Source organism: Hydractinia symbiolongicarpus, chromosome 9 (assembly GCF_029227915.1).
Source record: "Hydractinia symbiolongicarpus strain clone_291-10 chromosome 9, HSymV2.1, whole genome shotgun sequence".
NCBI lineage: Eukaryota > Metazoa > Cnidaria > Hydrozoa > Anthoathecata > Hydractiniidae > Hydractinia > Hydractinia symbiolongicarpus.
The window spans coordinates 11,520,865-11,538,671 of NC_079883.1; the positions used below are offsets into that span (position 1 = coordinate 11,520,865).

The following is a 17,807-nucleotide window of genomic DNA, read 5'->3' on the forward strand; positions in this document are numbered from 1 at the left end:
TGGAGAACTTGCAAAACACGCAGTCAGTGAAGGAACAAAAGCCGTCACAAAATACACAAGCAGCAAGTAAACCAACGTCTACCAAACACAAACGGTCTTTTTTAAGACCACACATCTTTAAAAAAACATTTACTTGGCGTCACTACAAGTTAACCGAAGTTAATAAAACTTCTAAATAATGTGCTTAAGAACACTAGCCTACATTTAAAATACTTCCCCATGTGTGTGTGTGGATTAGCTTCACTTTTCATACGTATTATTAGCTGTACTTGCAGAAAAGACAAGTACATTGATCCATGTTATTGCTTACATTTAACTTAACCCAGCTTTTCACGGAAACACTCCCAGGCAAATTAACCCTACAAAGTATTTCTAAATTTTTTTTGTGTCATATATGACATAGTATCGTATAGCAATAAATGTAACTGTGACAAGACTTTACACATTGTGTAATTTGGAAGCGTGCACAAAGTAATGTTTTAAAAGATTTGTGGCTATAAAAATAGCCGTTTTTGTTGAGCAATGACAACGCTTAACCTCCGAATCCGTAAAGAGTTCTTCCTTGACGTTTTAAGGCATAAACAACATCCATAGCGGTAACGGTCTTGCGTTTAGCGTGCTCTGTGTAGGTTACAGCATCACGAATAACATTCTCTAAGAAAACCTTCAGTACACCTCTGGTTTCCTCATAGATAAGGCCAGAGATACGTTTGACACCACCTCGTCGAGCAAGACGTCGAATAGCAGGTTTTGTGATTCCCTGAATGTTATCACGAAGAATTTTTCGGTGACGTTTAGCACCTCCTTTTCCCAATCCTTTACCTCCTTTTCCGCGTCCAGACATATTGATATAGTTGCGTACAGAACGAGTACAAAAACAACGTTTGAGTTAACAGAATTCAGACAGCTTTAAAAAGAGGCCATAAAATTACCTACTGCTCGTGGAAACACCCTAATTAACCAATAGAGTTGCGTCATTACAAAATGTTCCGAACATTTTGTACATTTTTTTAAGTAAAACTGTAGTTTTTTTAAAAATTCGTGGTCTTAATGTTTCAGTAAGGCAATAAATTTGGCATCGTTGGAATTCGCCAAACCTTCTGCTACTTACTAAAAAAAAAAAAAGTCAAAAGCTTTTGTGTATCAGAAGATACAGCCGTTTTCCCGTAGCCAAAAAACACAGATTTTATAAAAATGTTAAAGTAATGAGCGTAATGTCATTATGCAGCCAATCAGAAATTACTTTCTTAGCACCAATCAAATGGTTTGTTTTGAACCTTAGCTGTCAATCAATATGAGAAATAAAACTTTGGCGCGATAGTGCATTTTAGACCGTCTTGTGTATCCGTACTACATCGACTTCTTAAAATATGGCTCGTACAAAGCAAACTGCACGTAAATCTACTGGAGGAAAGGCTCCACGAAAACAACTCGCCACTAAAGCTGCGAGGAAAAGCGCACCAGCTACTGGAGGAGTGAAAAAACCACATCGTTACAGACCTGGTACAGTTGCTCTCAGAGAAATCAGAAGATACCAGAAGTCAACCGAGCTCTTGATCCGCAAGTTGCCTTTCCAGCGTCTTGTGCGAGAAATTGCTCAGGACTTCAAAACAGATCTGCGATTCCAGAGCACAGCCGTTATGGCTCTGCAAGAGGCTTCTGAAGCGTACCTTGTTGGCTTGTTCGAGGATACTAACTTGTGTGCCATTCACGCAAAACGAGTTACAATCATGCCTAAAGACATCCAGTTGGCAAGAAGAATTCGTGGGGAACGTGCCTAAGCATCTTACCAAACAAAAAACGGCTATTTTTATAGCCACACATCCATAAAAAATATTACGGCTAGCTTTTTATATCAAACTTTGTTCTGCTTTCTGTTTAAATTTTATGCTACATAAAAATTTTATGCTACATAAAGTTTGACAATGTTAAAAATATGAAGGGCAAGAAAAGTAAAAGCAAGAAAATAAGAAATTTAAAAACGAAAATACTTAAACTTAGGGAATCTAATCTTAAAATTACTCTTTTTTAACTGTTTAAGTGACTTAAACAAGTTTAACTTTGTACCAAGATAATGTTTTTTTGTAAATGTGTGGCTATAAAAATAGCCGTTTGTTAATGTAATAGCCAGATACACACAAATTATTTTTTTGCGGTCTTCTTTGCTGCCTTTTTGGGAGTCTTTTTGACCTTCTTTGCTGCAGGTTTTTTAGCAACAGGCTTCTTTGTGGGTTTCTTAGCTGCTGGTTTCTTAGCCGAGGCTTTCTTTGTGGCAGGCTTCTTTGCTGCTTTCTTTGGCGTGCTCTTCTTTGCTGGCTTCTTTTTTGGTGTACTTTTCTTTGCAGTAGGCTTCTTTGCCGTTGGCTTTTTTGCTGCGGCCTTTTTCTTAGGTTTTTCTTTTTTTACCTGACCTAGCTTGAATGATCCAGAAGCACCAGTGCCTTTAGTTTGAATCAAATCGCCTGATGTTACTCCTCGTTTAAGAGCCATTTTCAGATGATGATCTGAGTTTTCAGCAACTTTGTAATTTGCATGAATATATTTTGTAATAGCTTGGCGAGATGAACCACCGCGTTCCTTTAGGGTAGCGATAGCAGCCTTGATCATGTCCACATATTTAGGGTGATCAGCTGTCTTCTTTGCAGCAGGTTTCTTCTTGGGTGCGATTTTCTTTGGAGAAGCTGCTTCACTCATTTTTAATGTTTTCTTACAACAATCCAACGATAAACGATGCTTGTTATCACAGTAGAAGTATACTAAACATTACCGTGTAAATGAGATATAATTTAAGACGGTGCGAAGTATGCGGACGTAAAAGTACCACTCCCGGGAATTGATTTGGCGCGAAAACAGAAATGTGTGTTTCTGTACATCGTATAATGTCCGTTTTGGGAGCCGCGACTATGCGAAAGCATGTTAATTTTTATTTGTAGCACGACGCAATAGTCTGAAAGAGAAGCTGCTGGAGTTTGAGGTCTTCAGCATTACATCTACTCTGTTAATTTGGGCTTCTTCCGCGCCCGTGTTAGGATTTTCATAAAGCGTTCTTTGGTTTGCGTTGCGTATGTCGGCCTACATCATCGACACGGCCTGTTTCCGGCTATTAGGAGCAATTCATATATTGGGCACTGCGTTTCGACTTTTTTATTAGACCACAGTAAAAAAATTCACTCACAGAAGTCCCTTTCTTTCATGGCTACAAACACGAAGAATTCTGTCGTAAGTAAAACGAATGCGCAAGCCAAAATAACGATGGGGCGAAGTCATAAGCATCGCCCTGTGGCCCAATGGATAAGGCATCTGACTACGAATCAGGGGATTCCAGGTTCGACTCCTGGCAGGGTCGCACTGTCGCATTTCGGCTGCATGGTCTACTGTGTAACGCGCGCGCACGTTCTGGCGTAATGCGTTGATAAACGGAATGTACGCAGTCATATTGGAAAGTAATATCACGCACTTAGTATCGTCGCCTTTGTTAGCATTCATGTAAGTTACCATCCACTCGCTACAGTCGCTCTCCATCCTACGGCTAAATCAACAGCCGTGATTTTTACTATGTCGCCGTCCATCCGTACGCGGTGACAGTTGTAAGCTTTACAGTAACGTGACATGCTCCACAAGCAGTTACGGTGTGTGGACGATGCCTATCATGGCAACGCTTGTTCTTTATCGCTTCTCGGCCTAATGGCTAAGATCAAGTGTAGTATCTGTTCTTATCAGTTTAATATCTGGTAGGCCATTCTCTGAATGGTCAGTATATTAATCTGATTTTTGGCCTTGGGTCATGGAGGTGGATTCATTCACGCCGTGACCACGGGTTGCCTTGGTGTTGCACTATTACCGATGGCGGCCCACATAAGCAATAAAAGAATAATAGCAGTCCTCTTTCCGACGGCACTCTGCATAGTCTACGGCGGGAACAAAACGCGTACACTGGGGGAGAATACAGCCTATGCCCCGCGACACGGCAGTTTATAACACACTCAAGCCACAAGCATTAACAAACTTTGAAGGGTACCCTCATGCTACGGTGCAGTTCCAACTCATACTTACCTGACGGGGAAGTAAAGACTGATCAATGAGGGTTTTCTTCCAGAGTGAGGCTCTTGCATTGCACTACGCTTGGGCTGACCTCTGCGATTACTGCAAACGTCAGTAACTCGACCGTACAATTTCTGGTAGTGGGGGCCTGCGTCCGCGCTCGCCCCCTCCTTAATTCAAAATGAATGAGCTTAGAAAAGTTGCGCGGCCAAATGTCGGTGGTGACTTAAACGCTAAGGTAAAACCTCGCTTGGCTGTTACGAAACGTGATTGCGATATAAGTCCTCGGAAGGCGGCGGAATTTTATTTTATTTGCCATTCCGTCAGGGTTATTGGATGATCGGCAATAGATCGAGTTTGTATGCATTTGAAAGCTCTTTTTTCTCGTACTATCACCTGAAAATGTCGTAGGAAAATGTCATAGGAAACACTTTCAACAACCGCCACGTTCCTTAATTGTTATAACAAGAAATATATCACAGCACCATTGAAATGAAAAGGCAACAAATGAAAATGAAAAGCCTACGACACCGGGAGTTCCCAGGCGGTCCCCCATCCAAGTACTATCCCGGCCCGACGATGCTTAACTTCCGTGATCAGACGAGAACGGGTGTGTTCATCGTGGTATGGCCGTAGACATTAGTAGGGGCAAATACGTGCAATTTATTTTGACGTTGTGATCAAATTTTTTTATTTAATTTCTTTGAGTTACTTAGGACAAGGCGTATGCATGGATTATCTATTAGACTTTAAGGTTATAGTTTTGTGAAAAAAACAATGTTTTTTTAAAGATGTGTGGCTATAAAAATAGCCGTTGTTTTCTGAGTGTAGCGGTTTACTTCTTCTGTCCTTTGTCGTTCTTCTTTGGGAGTAAGACAGCTTGAATGTTTGGCAAAACACCACCAGCTGCAATGGTTACACCGCTCAAAAGTTTGTTTAATTCTTCATCATTACGAACAGCCAATTGTAAATGTCTTGGAATAATCCTAGCTTTTTTGTTGTCTCTTGCTGCGTTACCAGCCAACTCCAATATCTCAGCAGATAAATATTCCAAGACGGCTGCTAAGTAAACTGGTGCTCCAGATCCAATTCGGTTAGCATAGTGCCCTCTACGAAGGAATCTATGCACTCTACCGACTGGAAATTGAAGTCCAGCTCTTGAGGATCTTGTCTTGGCTTTAGCCTTAGCTTTTCCACCTTTTCCACGTCCAGACATAACTGCGATTTGATTTGTAAGTTAATACAAAAACGTACGAATATTTAACGTAAGTGTTAACGAAATAAACTTTACTCGTTTTTTCATCATAAAAATAGGATCGAAATCATGTTTTTTTAACCAATCATAATTAAGTATTAAACAAAAGATTTTTTTTTTAACCAATTAAATTGCGTATCGGCGTTTTCGGATCGAATTCGATCCGATTTTTTTACTTATAAACAAAAAGTTTTGACTTGCAGTTTAATGCTTATTTACAAGTTAAGTAGCAAAAATTTTTAACCATGTCTGACGCAGCAGCTAAAGGAGGAAAACAGGCACCTAAAGTAGCCAAGAAAGGTGAAAAAAGAGCCGGCAAAAAAGGAGGAAAGATTGGTGGAACTGGTGAAAAGAAACGCAAGAGAAAGAGAAAGGAAAGTTATGCTATTTACATCTACAATGTTTTGAAACAAGTTCACCCAGATGTCGGAGTTTCAAGCAAAGCTATGAGCATCATGAACTCATTTGTCAACGACATCTTTGAGCGCATTGCTTCCGAAGCTTCGCGTTTGGCTCTTCAAAACAAAAAGTCGACCATCTCTTCTCGTGAAATTCAAACCGCAGTACGTCTTCTCTTGCCTGGAGAACTTGCAAAACACGCAGTCAGTGAAGGAACAAAAGCCGTCACAAAATACACAAGCAGCAAGTAAACCAACGTCTACCAAACACAAACGGTCTTTTTTAAGACCACACATCTTTAAAAAAACATTTACTTGGCGTCACTACAAGTTAACCGAAGTTAATAAAACTTCTAAATAATGTGCTTAAGAACACTAGCCTACATTTAAAATACTTCCCCATGTGTGTGTGTGGATTAGCTTCACTTTTCATACGTATTATTAGCTGTACTTGCAGAAAAGACAAGTACATTGATCCATGTTATTGCTTACATTTAACTTAACCCAGCTTTTCACGGAAACACTCCCAGGCAAATTAACCCTACAAAGTATTTCTAAATTTTTTTTGTGTCATATATGACATAGTATCGTATAGCAATAAATGTAACTGTGACAAGACTTTACACATTGTGTAATTTGGAAGCGTGCACAAAGTAATGTTTTAAAAGATTTGTGGCTATAAAAATAGCCGTTTTTGTTGAGCAATGACAACGCTTAACCTCCGAATCCGTAAAGAGTTCTTCCTTGACGTTTTAAGGCATAAACAACATCCATAGCGGTAACGGTCTTGCGTTTAGCGTGCTCTGTGTAGGTTACAGCATCACGAATAACATTCTCTAAGAAAACCTTCAGTACACCTCTGGTTTCCTCATAGATAAGGCCAGAGATACGTTTGACACCACCTCGTCGAGCAAGACGTCGAATAGCAGGTTTTGTGATTCCCTGAATGTTATCACGAAGAATTTTTCGGTGACGTTTAGCACCTCCTTTTCCCAATCCTTTACCTCCTTTTCCGCGTCCAGACATATTGATATAGTTGCGTACAGAACGAGTACAAAAACAACGTTTGAGTTAACAGAATTCAGACAGCTTTAAAAAGAGGCCATAAAATTACCTACTGCTCGTGGAAACACCCTAATTAACCAATAGAGTTGCGTCATTACAAAATGTTCCGAACATTTTGTACATTTTTTTAAGTAAAACTGTAGTTTTTTTAAAAATTCGTGGTCTTAATGTTTCAGTAAGGCAATAAATTTGGCATCGTTGGAATTCGCCAAACCTTCTGCTACTTACTAAAAAAAAAAAAAGTCAAAAGCTTTTGTGTATCAGAAGATACAGCCGTTTTCCCGTAGCCAAAAAACACAGATTTTATAAAAATGTTAAAGTAATGAGCGTAATGTCATTATGCAGCCAATCAGAAATTACTTTCTTAGCACCAATCAAATGGTTTGTTTTGAACCTTAGCTGTCAATCAATATGAGAAATAAAACTTTGGCGCGATAGTGCATTTTAGACCGTCTTGTGTATCCGTACTACATCGACTTCTTAAAATATGGCTCGTACAAAGCAAACTGCACGTAAATCTACTGGAGGAAAGGCTCCACGAAAACAACTCGCCACTAAAGCTGCGAGGAAAAGCGCACCAGCTACTGGAGGAGTGAAAAAACCACATCGTTACAGACCTGGTACAGTTGCTCTCAGAGAAATCAGAAGATACCAGAAGTCAACCGAGCTCTTGATCCGCAAGTTGCCTTTCCAGCGTCTTGTGCGAGAAATTGCTCAGGACTTCAAAACAGATCTGCGATTCCAGAGCACAGCCGTTATGGCTCTGCAAGAGGCTTCTGAAGCGTACCTTGTTGGCTTGTTCGAGGATACTAACTTGTGTGCCATTCACGCAAAACGAGTTACAATCATGCCTAAAGACATCCAGTTGGCAAGAAGAATTCGTGGGGAACGTGCCTAAGCATCTTACCAAACAAAAAACGGCTATTTTTATAGCCACACATCCATAAAAAATATTACGGCTAGCTTTTTATATCAAACTTTGTTCTGCTTTCTGTTTAAATTTTATGCTACATAAAAATTTTATGCTACATAAAGTTTGACAATGTTAAAAATATGAAGGGCAAGAAAAGTAAAAGCAAGAAAATAAGAAATTTAAAAACGAAAATACTTAAACTTAGGGAATCTAATCTTAAAATTACTCTTTTTTAACTGTTTAAGTGACTTAAACAAGTTTAACTTTGTACCAAGATAATGTTTTTTTGTAAATGTGTGGCTATAAAAATAGCCGTTTGTTAATGTAATAGCCAGATGCACACAAATTATTTTTTTGCGGTCTTCTTTGCTGCCTTTTTGGGAGTCTTTTTGACCTTCTTTGCTGCAGGTTTTTTAGCAACAGGCTTCTTTGTGGGTTTCTTAGCTGCTGGTTTCTTAGCCGAGGCTTTCTTTGTGGCAGGCTTCTTTGCTGCTTTCTTTGGCGTGCTCTTCTTTGCTGGCTTCTTTTTTGGTGTACTTTTCTTTGCAGTAGGCTTCTTTGCCGTTGGCTTTTTTGCTGCGGCCTTTTTCTTAGGTTTTTCTTTTTTTACCTGACCTAGCTTGAATGATCCAGAAGCACCAGTGCCTTTAGTTTGAATCAAATCGCCTGATGTTACTCCTCGTTTAAGAGCCATTTTCAGATGATGATCTGAGTTTTCAGCAACTTTGTAATTTGCATGAATATATTTTGTAATAGCTTGGCGAGATGAACCACCGCGTTCCTTTAGGGTAGCGATAGCAGCCTTGATCATGTCCACATATTTAGGGTGATCAGCTGTCTTCTTTGCAGCAGGTTTCTTCTTGGGTGCGATTTTCTTTGGAGAAGCTGCTTCACTCATTTTTAATGTTTTCTTACAACAATCCAACGATAAACGATGCTTGTTATCACAGTAGAAGTATACTAAACATTACCGTGTAAATGAGATATAATTTAAGACGGTGCGAAGTATGCGGACGTAAAAGTACCACTCCCGGGAATTGATTTGGCGCGAAAACAGAAATGTGTGTTTCTGTACATCGTATAATGTCCGTTTTGGGAGCCGCGACTATGCGAAAGCATGTTAATTTTTATTTGTAGCACGACGCAATAGTCTGAAAGAGAAGCTGCTGGAGTTTGAGGTCTTCAGCATTACATCTACTCTGTTAATTTGGGCTTCTTCCGCGCCCGTGTTAGGATTTTCATAAAGCGTTCTTTGGTTTGCGTTGCGTATGTCGGCCTACATCATCGACACGGCCTGTTTCCGGCTATTAGGAGCAATTCATATATTGGGCACTGCGTTTCGACTTTTTTATTAGACCACAGTAAAAAAATTCACTCACAGAAGTCCCTTTCTTTCATGGCTACAAACACGAAGAATTCTGTCGTAAGTAAAACGAATGCGCAAGCCAAAATAACGATGGGGCGAAGTCATAAGCATCGCCCTGTGGCCCAATGGATAAGGCATCTGACTACGAATCAGGGGATTCCAGGTTCGACTCCTGGCAGGGTCGCACTGTCGCATTTCGGCTGCATGGTCTACTGTGTAACGCGCGCGCACGTTCTGGCGTAATGCGTTGATAAACGGAATGTACGCAGTCATATTGGAAAGTAATATCACGCACTTAGTATCGTCGCCTTTGTTAGCATTCATGTAAGTTACCATCCACTCGCTACAGTCGCTCTCCATCCTACGGCTAAATCAACAGCCGTGATTTTTACTATGTCGCCGTCCATCCGTACGCGGTGACAGTTGTAAGCTTTACAGTAACGTGACATGCTCCACAAGCAGTTACGGTGTGTGGACGATGCCTATCATGGCAACGCTTGTTCTTTATCGCTTCTCGGCCTAATGGCTAAGATCAAGTGTAGTATCTGTTCTTATCAGTTTAATATCTGGTAGGCCATTCTCTGAATGGTCAGTATATTAATCTGATTTTTGGCCTTGGGTCATGGAGGTGGATTCATTCACGCCGTGACCACGGGTTGCCTTGGTGTTGCACTATTACCGATGGCGGCCCACATAAGCAATAAAAGAATAATAGCAGTCCTCTTTCCGACGGCACTCTGCATAGTCTACGGCGGGAACAAAACGCGTACACTGGGGGAGAATACAGCCTATGCCCCGCGACACGGCAGTTTATAACACACTCAAGCCACAAGCATTAACAAACTTTGAAGGGTACCCTCATGCTACGGTGCAGTTCCAACTCATACTTACCTGACGGGGAAGTAAAGACTGATCAATGAGGGTTTTCTTCCAGAGTGAGGCTCTTGCATTGCACTACGCTTGGGCTGACCTCTGCGATTACTGCAAACGTCAGTAACTCGACCGTACAATTTCTGGTAGTGGGGGCCTGCGTCCGCGCTCGCCCCCTCCTTAATTCAAAATGAATGAGCTTAGAAAAGTTGCGCGGCCAAATGTCGGTGGTGACTTAAACGCTAAGGTAAAACCTCGCTTGGCTGTTACGAAACGTGATTGCGATATAAGTCCTCGGAAGGCGGCGGAATTTTATTTTATTTGCCATTCCGTCAGGGTTATTGGATGATCGGCAATAGATCGAGTTTGTATGCATTTGAAAGCTCTTTTTTCTCGTACTATCACCTGAAAATGTCGTAGGAAAATGTCATAGGAAACACTTTCAACAACCGCCACGTTCCTTAATTGTTATAACAAGAAATATATCACAGCACCATTGAAATGAAAAGGCAACAAATGAAAATGAAAAGCCTACGACACCGGGAGTTCCCAGGCGGTCCCCCATCCAAGTACTATCCCGGCCCGACGATGCTTAACTTCCGTGATCAGACGAGAACGGGTGTGTTCATCGTGGTATGGCCGTAGACATTAGTAGGGGCAAATACGTGCAATTTATTTTGACGTTGTGATCAAATTTTTTTATTTAATTTCTTTGAGTTACTTAGGACAAGGCGTATGCATGGATTATCTATTAGACTTTAAGGTTATAGTTTTGTGAAAAAAACAATGTTTTTTTAAAGATGTGTGGCTATAAAAATAGCCGTTGTTTTCTGAGTGTAGCGGTTTACTTCTTCTGTCCTTTGTCGTTCTTCTTTGGGAGTAAGACAGCTTGAATGTTTGGCAAAACACCACCAGCTGCAATGGTTACACCGCTCAAAAGTTTGTTTAATTCTTCATCATTACGAACAGCCAATTGTAAATGTCTTGGAATAATCCTAGCTTTTTTGTTGTCTCTTGCTGCGTTACCAGCCAACTCCAATATCTCAGCAGATAAATATTCCAAGACGGCTGCTAAGTAAACTGGTGCTCCAGATCCAATTCGGTTAGCATAGTGCCCTCTACGAAGGAATCTATGCACTCTACCGACTGGAAATTGAAGTCCAGCTCTTGAGGATCTTGTCTTGGCTTTAGCCTTAGCTTTTCCACCTTTTCCACGTCCAGACATAACTGCGATTTGATTTGTAAGTTAATACAAAAACGTACGAATATTTAACGTAAGTGTTAACGAAATAAACTTTACTCGTTTTTTCATCATAAAAATAGGATCGAAATCATGTTTTTTTAACCAATCATAATTAAGTATTAAACAAAAGATTTTTTTTTTAACCAATTAAATTGCGTATCGGCGTTTTCGGATCGAATTCGATCCGATTTTTTTACTTATAAACAAAAAGTTTTGACTTGCAGTTTAATGCTTATTTACAAGTTAAGTAGCAAAAATTTTTAACCATGTCTGACGCAGCAGCTAAAGGAGGAAAACAGGCACCTAAAGTAGCCAAGAAAGGTGAAAAAAGAGCCGGCAAAAAAGGAGGAAAGATTGGTGGAACTGGTGAAAAGAAACGCAAGAGAAAGAGAAAGGAAAGTTATGCTATTTACATCTACAATGTTTTGAAACAAGTTCACCCAGATGTCGGAGTTTCAAGCAAAGCTATGAGCATCATGAACTCATTTGTCAACGACATCTTTGAGCGCATTGCTTCCGAAGCTTCGCGTTTGGCTCTTCAAAACAAAAAGTCGACCATCTCTTCTCGTGAAATTCAAACCGCAGTACGTCTTCTCTTGCCTGGAGAACTTGCAAAACACGCAGTCAGTGAAGGAACAAAAGCCGTCACAAAATACACAAGCAGCAAGTAAACCAACGTCTACCAAACACAAACGGTCTTTTTTAAGACCACACATCTTTAAAAAAACATTTACTTGGCGTCACTACAAGTTAACCGAAGTTAATAAAACTTCTAAATAATGTGCTTAAGAACACTAGCCTACATTTAAAATACTTCCCCATGTGTGTGTGTGGATTAGCTTCACTTTTCATACGTATTATTAGCTGTACTTGCAGAAAAGACAAGTACATTGATCCATGTTATTGCTTACATTTAACTTAACCCAGCTTTTCACGGAAACACTCCCAGGCAAATTAACCCTACAAAGTATTTCTAAATTTTTTTTGTGTCATATATGACATAGTATCGTATAGCAATAAATGTAACTGTGACAAGACTTTACACATTGTGTAATTTGGAAGCGTGCACAAAGTAATGTTTTAAAAGATTTGTGGCTATAAAAATAGCCGTTTTTGTTGAGCAATGACAACGCTTAACCTCCGAATCCGTAAAGAGTTCTTCCTTGACGTTTTAAGGCATAAACAACATCCATAGCGGTAACGGTCTTGCGTTTAGCGTGCTCTGTGTAGGTTACAGCATCACGAATAACATTCTCTAAGAAAACCTTCAGTACACCTCTGGTTTCCTCATAGATAAGGCCAGAGATACGTTTGACACCACCTCGTCGAGCAAGACGTCGAATAGCAGGTTTTGTGATTCCCTGAATGTTATCACGAAGAATTTTTCGGTGACGTTTAGCACCTCCTTTTCCCAATCCTTTACCTCCTTTTCCGCGTCCAGACATATTGATATAGTTGCGTACAGAACGAGTACAAAAACAACGTTTGAGTTAACAGAATTCAGACAGCTTTAAAAAGAGGCCATAAAATTACCTACTGCTCGTGGAAACACCCTAATTAACCAATAGAGTTGCGTCATTACAAAATGTTCCGAACATTTTGTACATTTTTTTAAGTAAAACTGTAGTTTTTTTAAAAATTCGTGGTCTTAATGTTTCAGTAAGGCAATAAATTTGGCATCGTTGGAATTCGCCAAACCTTCTGCTACTTACTAAAAAAAAAAAAAGTCAAAAGCTTTTGTGTATCAGAAGATACAGCCGTTTTCCCGTAGCCAAAAAACACAGATTTTATAAAAATGTTAAAGTAATGAGCGTAATGTCATTATGCAGCCAATCAGAAATTACTTTCTTAGCACCAATCAAATGGTTTGTTTTGAACCTTAGCTGTCAATCAATATGAGAAATAAAACTTTGGCGCGATAGTGCATTTTAGACCGTCTTGTGTATCCGTACTACATCGACTTCTTAAAATATGGCTCGTACAAAGCAAACTGCACGTAAATCTACTGGAGGAAAGGCTCCACGAAAACAACTCGCCACTAAAGCTGCGAGGAAAAGCGCACCAGCTACTGGAGGAGTGAAAAAACCACATCGTTACAGACCTGGTACAGTTGCTCTCAGAGAAATCAGAAGATACCAGAAGTCAACCGAGCTCTTGATCCGCAAGTTGCCTTTCCAGCGTCTTGTGCGAGAAATTGCTCAGGACTTCAAAACAGATCTGCGATTCCAGAGCACAGCCGTTATGGCTCTGCAAGAGGCTTCTGAAGCGTACCTTGTTGGCTTGTTCGAGGATACTAACTTGTGTGCCATTCACGCAAAACGAGTTACAATCATGCCTAAAGACATCCAGTTGGCAAGAAGAATTCGTGGGGAACGTGCCTAAGCATCTTACCAAACAAAAAACGGCTATTTTTATAGCCACACATCCATAAAAAATATTACGGCTAGCTTTTTATATCAAACTTTGTTCTGCTTTCTGTTTAAATTTTATGCTACATAAAAATTTTATGCTACATAAAGTTTGACAATGTTAAAAATATGAAGGGCAAGAAAAGTAAAAGCAAGAAAATAAGAAATTTAAAAACGAAAATACTTAAACTTAGGGAATCTAATCTTAAAATTACTCTTTTTTAACTGTTTAAGTGACTTAAACAAGTTTAACTTTGTACCAAGATAATGTTTTTTTGTAAATGTGTGGCTATAAAAATAGCCGTTTGTTAATGTAATAGCCAGATACACACAAATTATTTTTTTGCGGTCTTCTTTGCTGCCTTTTTGGGAGTCTTTTTGACCTTCTTTGCTGCAGGTTTTTTAGCAACAGGCTTCTTTGTGGGTTTCTTAGCTGCTGGTTTCTTAGCCGAGGCTTTCTTTGTGGCAGGCTTCTTTGCTGCTTTCTTTGGCGTGCTCTTCTTTGCTGGCTTCTTTTTTGGTGTACTTTTCTTTGCAGTAGGCTTCTTTGCCGTTGGCTTTTTTGCTGCGGCCTTTTTCTTAGGTTTTTCTTTTTTTACCTGACCTAGCTTGAATGATCCAGAAGCACCAGTGCCTTTAGTTTGAATCAAATCGCCTGATGTTACTCCTCGTTTAAGAGCCATTTTCAGATGATGATCTGAGTTTTCAGCAACTTTGTAATTTGCATGAATATATTTTGTAATAGCTTGGCGAGATGAACCACCGCGTTCCTTTAGGGTAGCGATAGCAGCCTTGATCATGTCCACATATTTAGGGTGATCAGCTGTCTTCTTTGCAGCAGGTTTCTTCTTGGGTGCGATTTTCTTTGGAGAAGCTGCTTCACTCATTTTTAATGTTTTCTTACAACAATCCAACGATAAACGATGCTTGTTATCACAGTAGAAGTATACTAAACATTACCGTGTAAATGAGATATAATTTAAGACGGTGCGAAGTATGCGGACGTAAAAGTACCACTCCCGGGAATTGATTTGGCGCGAAAACAGAAATGTGTGTTTCTGTACATCGTATAATGTCCGTTTTGGGAGCCGCGACTATGCGAAAGCATGTTAATTTTTATTTGTAGCACGACGCAATAGTCTGAAAGAGAAGCTGCTGGAGTTTGAGGTCTTCAGCATTACATCTACTCTGTTAATTTGGGCTTCTTCCGCGCCCGTGTTAGGATTTTCATAAAGCGTTCTTTGGTTTGCGTTGCGTATGTCGGCCTACATCATCGACACGGCCTGTTTCCGGCTATTAGGAGCAATTCATATATTGGGCACTGCGTTTCGACTTTTTTATTAGACCACAGTAAAAAAATTCACTCACAGAAGTCCCTTTCTTTCATGGCTACAAACACGAAGAATTCTGTCGTAAGTAAAACGAATGCGCAAGCCAAAATAACGATGGGGCGAAGTCATAAGCATCGCCCTGTGGCCCAATGGATAAGGCATCTGACTACGAATCAGGGGATTCCAGGTTCGACTCCTGGCAGGGTCGCACTGTCGCATTTCGGCTGCATGGTCTACTGTGTAACGCGCGCGCACGTTCTGGCGTAATGCGTTGATAAACGGAATGTACGCAGTCATATTGGAAAGTAATATCACGCACTTAGTATCGTCGCCTTTGTTAGCATTCATGTAAGTTACCATCCACTCGCTACAGTCGCTCTCCATCCTACGGCTAAATCAACAGCCGTGATTTTTACTATGTCGCCGTCCATCCGTACGCGGTGACAGTTGTAAGCTTTACAGTAACGTGACATGCTCCACAAGCAGTTACGGTGTGTGGACGATGCCTATCATGGCAACGCTTGTTCTTTATCGCTTCTCGGCCTAATGGCTAAGATCAAGTGTAGTATCTGTTCTTATCAGTTTAATATCTGGTAGGCCATTCTCTGAATGGTCAGTATATTAATCTGATTTTTGGCCTTGGGTCATGGAGGTGGATTCATTCACGCCGTGACCACGGGTTGCCTTGGTGTTGCACTATTACCGATGGCGGCCCACATAAGCAATAAAAGAATAATAGCAGTCCTCTTTCCGACGGCACTCTGCATAGTCTACGGCGGGAACAAAACGCGTACACTGGGGGAGAATACAGCCTATGCCCCGCGACACGGCAGTTTATAACACACTCAAGCCACAAGCATTAACAAACTTTGAAGGGTACCCTCATGCTACGGTGCAGTTCCAACTCATACTTACCTGACGGGGAAGTAAAGACTGATCAATGAGGGTTTTCTTCCAGAGTGAGGCTCTTGCATTGCACTACGCTTGGGCTGACCTCTGCGATTACTGCAAACGTCAGTAACTCGACCGTACAATTTCTGGTAGTGGGGGCCTGCGTCCGCGCTCGCCCCCTCCTTAATTCAAAATGAATGAGCTTAGAAAAGTTGCGCGGCCAAATGTCGGTGGTGACTTAAACGCTAAGGTAAAACCTCGCTTGGCTGTTACGAAACGTGATTGCGATATAAGTCCTCGGAAGGCGGCGGAATTTTATTTTATTTGCCATTCCGTCAGGGTTATTGGATGATCGGCAATAGATCGAGTTTGTATGCATTTGAAAGCTCTTTTTTCTCGTACTATCACCTGAAAATGTCGTAGGAAAATGTCATAGGAAACACTTTCAACAACCGCCACGTTCCTTAATTGTTATAACAAGAAATATATCACAGCACCATTGAAATGAAAAGGCAACAAATGAAAATGAAAAGCCTACGACACCGGGAGTTCCCAGGCGGTCCCCCATCCAAGTACTATCCCGGCCCGACGATGCTTAACTTCCGTGATCAGACGAGAACGGGTGTGTTCATCGTGGTATGGCCGTAGACATTAGTAGGGGCAAATACGTGCAATTTATTTTGACGTTGTGATCAAATTTTTTTATTTAATTTCTTTGAGTTACTTAGGACAAGGCGTATGCATGGATTATCTATTAGACTTTAAGGTTATAGTTTTGTGAAAAAAACAATGTTTTTTTAAAGATGTGTGGCTATAAAAATAGCCGTTGTTTTCTGAGTGTAGCGGTTTACTTCTTCTGTCCTTTGTCGTTCTTCTTTGGGAGTAAGACAGCTTGAATGTTTGGCAAAACACCACCAGCTGCAATGGTTACACCGCTCAAAAGTTTGTTTAATTCTTCATCATTACGAACAGCCAATTGTAAATGTCTTGGAATAATCCTAGCTTTTTTGTTGTCTCTTGCTGCGTTACCAGCCAACTCCAATATCTCAGCAGATAAATATTCCAAGACGGCTGCTAAGTAAACTGGTGCTCCAGATCCAATTCGGTTAGCATAGTGCCCTCTACGAAGGAATCTATGCACTCTACCGACTGGAAATTGAAGTCCAGCTCTTGAGGATCTTGTCTTGGCTTTAGCCTTAGCTTTTCCACCTTTTCCACGTCCAGACATAACTGCGATTTGATTTGTAAGTTAATACAAAAACGTACGAATATTTAACGTAAGTGTTAACGAAATAAACTTTACTCGTTTTTTCATCATAAAAATAGGATCGAAATCATGTTTTTTTAACCAATCATAATTAAGTATTAAACAAAAGATTTTTTTTTTAACCAATTAAATTGCGTATCGGCGTTTTCGGATCGAATTCGATCCGATTTTTTTACTTATAAACAAAAAGTTTTGACTTGCAGTTTAATGCTTATTTACAAGTTAAGTAGCAAAAATTTTTAACCATGTCTGACGCAGCAGCTAAAGGAGGAAAACAGGCACCTAAAGTAGCCAAGAAAGGTGAAAAAAGAGCCGGCAAAAAAGGAGGAAAGATTGGTGGAACTGGTGAAAAGAAACGCAAGAGAAAGAGAAAGGAAAGTTATGCTATTTACATCTACAATGTTTTGAAACAAGTTCACCCAGATGTCGGAGTTTCAAGCAAAGCTATGAGCATCATGAACTCATTTGTCAACGACATCTTTGAGCGCATTGCTTCCGAAGCTTCGCGTTTGGCTCTTCAAAACAAAAAGTCGACCATCTCTTCTCGTGAAATTCAAACCGCAGTACGTCTTCTCTTGCCTGGAGAACTTGCAAAACACGCAGTCAGTGAAGGAACAAAAGCCGTCACAAAATACACAAGCAGCAAGTAAACCAACGTCTACCAAACACAAACGGTCTTTTTTAAGACCACACATCTTTAAAAAAACATTTACTTGGCGTCACTACAAGTTAACCGAAGTTAATAAAACTTCTAAATAA

At 40.3% G+C, this 17,807-nt stretch overlaps 9 non-coding genes across 9 annotated transcripts; 6 read left to right on the forward strand and 3 right to left on the reverse strand.

The window, feature by feature from the left end:
* Positions 1-3,668: 3,668 nt before the first annotated feature.
* On the forward strand, positions 3,669-3,860 carry LOC130661348 (U2 spliceosomal RNA). Its single transcript, XR_008988541.1, has one exon. It is a non-coding gene; the product is annotated as a U2 spliceosomal RNA (small nuclear RNA).
* Positions 3,861-4,045: 185 nt separating this feature from the next.
* On the forward strand, positions 4,046-4,210 carry LOC130660300 (U1 spliceosomal RNA). The gene has a single exon (XR_008987499.1). It is a non-coding gene; the product is annotated as a U1 spliceosomal RNA (small nuclear RNA).
* A 350-nt stretch (positions 4,211-4,560) lies between these two features.
* On the reverse strand, positions 4,561-4,679 carry LOC130658348 (5S ribosomal RNA). The gene has a single exon (XR_008985564.1). It is a non-coding gene; the product is annotated as a 5S ribosomal RNA (ribosomal RNA).
* Positions 4,680-9,544: 4,865 nt separating this feature from the next.
* Positions 9,545-9,736, forward strand: LOC130661349 (U2 spliceosomal RNA). Its single transcript, XR_008988542.1, has one exon. It is a non-coding gene; the product is annotated as a U2 spliceosomal RNA (small nuclear RNA).
* Positions 9,737-9,921: 185 nt separating this feature from the next.
* On the forward strand, positions 9,922-10,086 carry LOC130660301 (U1 spliceosomal RNA). Its single transcript, XR_008987500.1, has one exon. It is a non-coding gene; the product is annotated as a U1 spliceosomal RNA (small nuclear RNA).
* Positions 10,087-10,436: 350 nt separating this feature from the next.
* Positions 10,437-10,555, reverse strand: LOC130658349 (5S ribosomal RNA). The gene has a single exon (XR_008985565.1). It is a non-coding gene; the product is annotated as a 5S ribosomal RNA (ribosomal RNA).
* A 4,865-nt stretch (positions 10,556-15,420) lies between these two features.
* On the forward strand, positions 15,421-15,612 carry LOC130661350 (U2 spliceosomal RNA). Its single transcript, XR_008988543.1, has one exon. It is a non-coding gene; the product is annotated as a U2 spliceosomal RNA (small nuclear RNA).
* Positions 15,613-15,797: 185 nt separating this feature from the next.
* On the forward strand, positions 15,798-15,962 carry LOC130660302 (U1 spliceosomal RNA). Its single transcript, XR_008987501.1, has one exon. It is a non-coding gene; the product is annotated as a U1 spliceosomal RNA (small nuclear RNA).
* Positions 15,963-16,312: 350 nt separating this feature from the next.
* On the reverse strand, positions 16,313-16,431 carry LOC130658351 (5S ribosomal RNA). The gene has a single exon (XR_008985567.1). It is a non-coding gene; the product is annotated as a 5S ribosomal RNA (ribosomal RNA).
* Between the last annotated feature and the right edge of the window lie 1,376 nt (positions 16,432-17,807).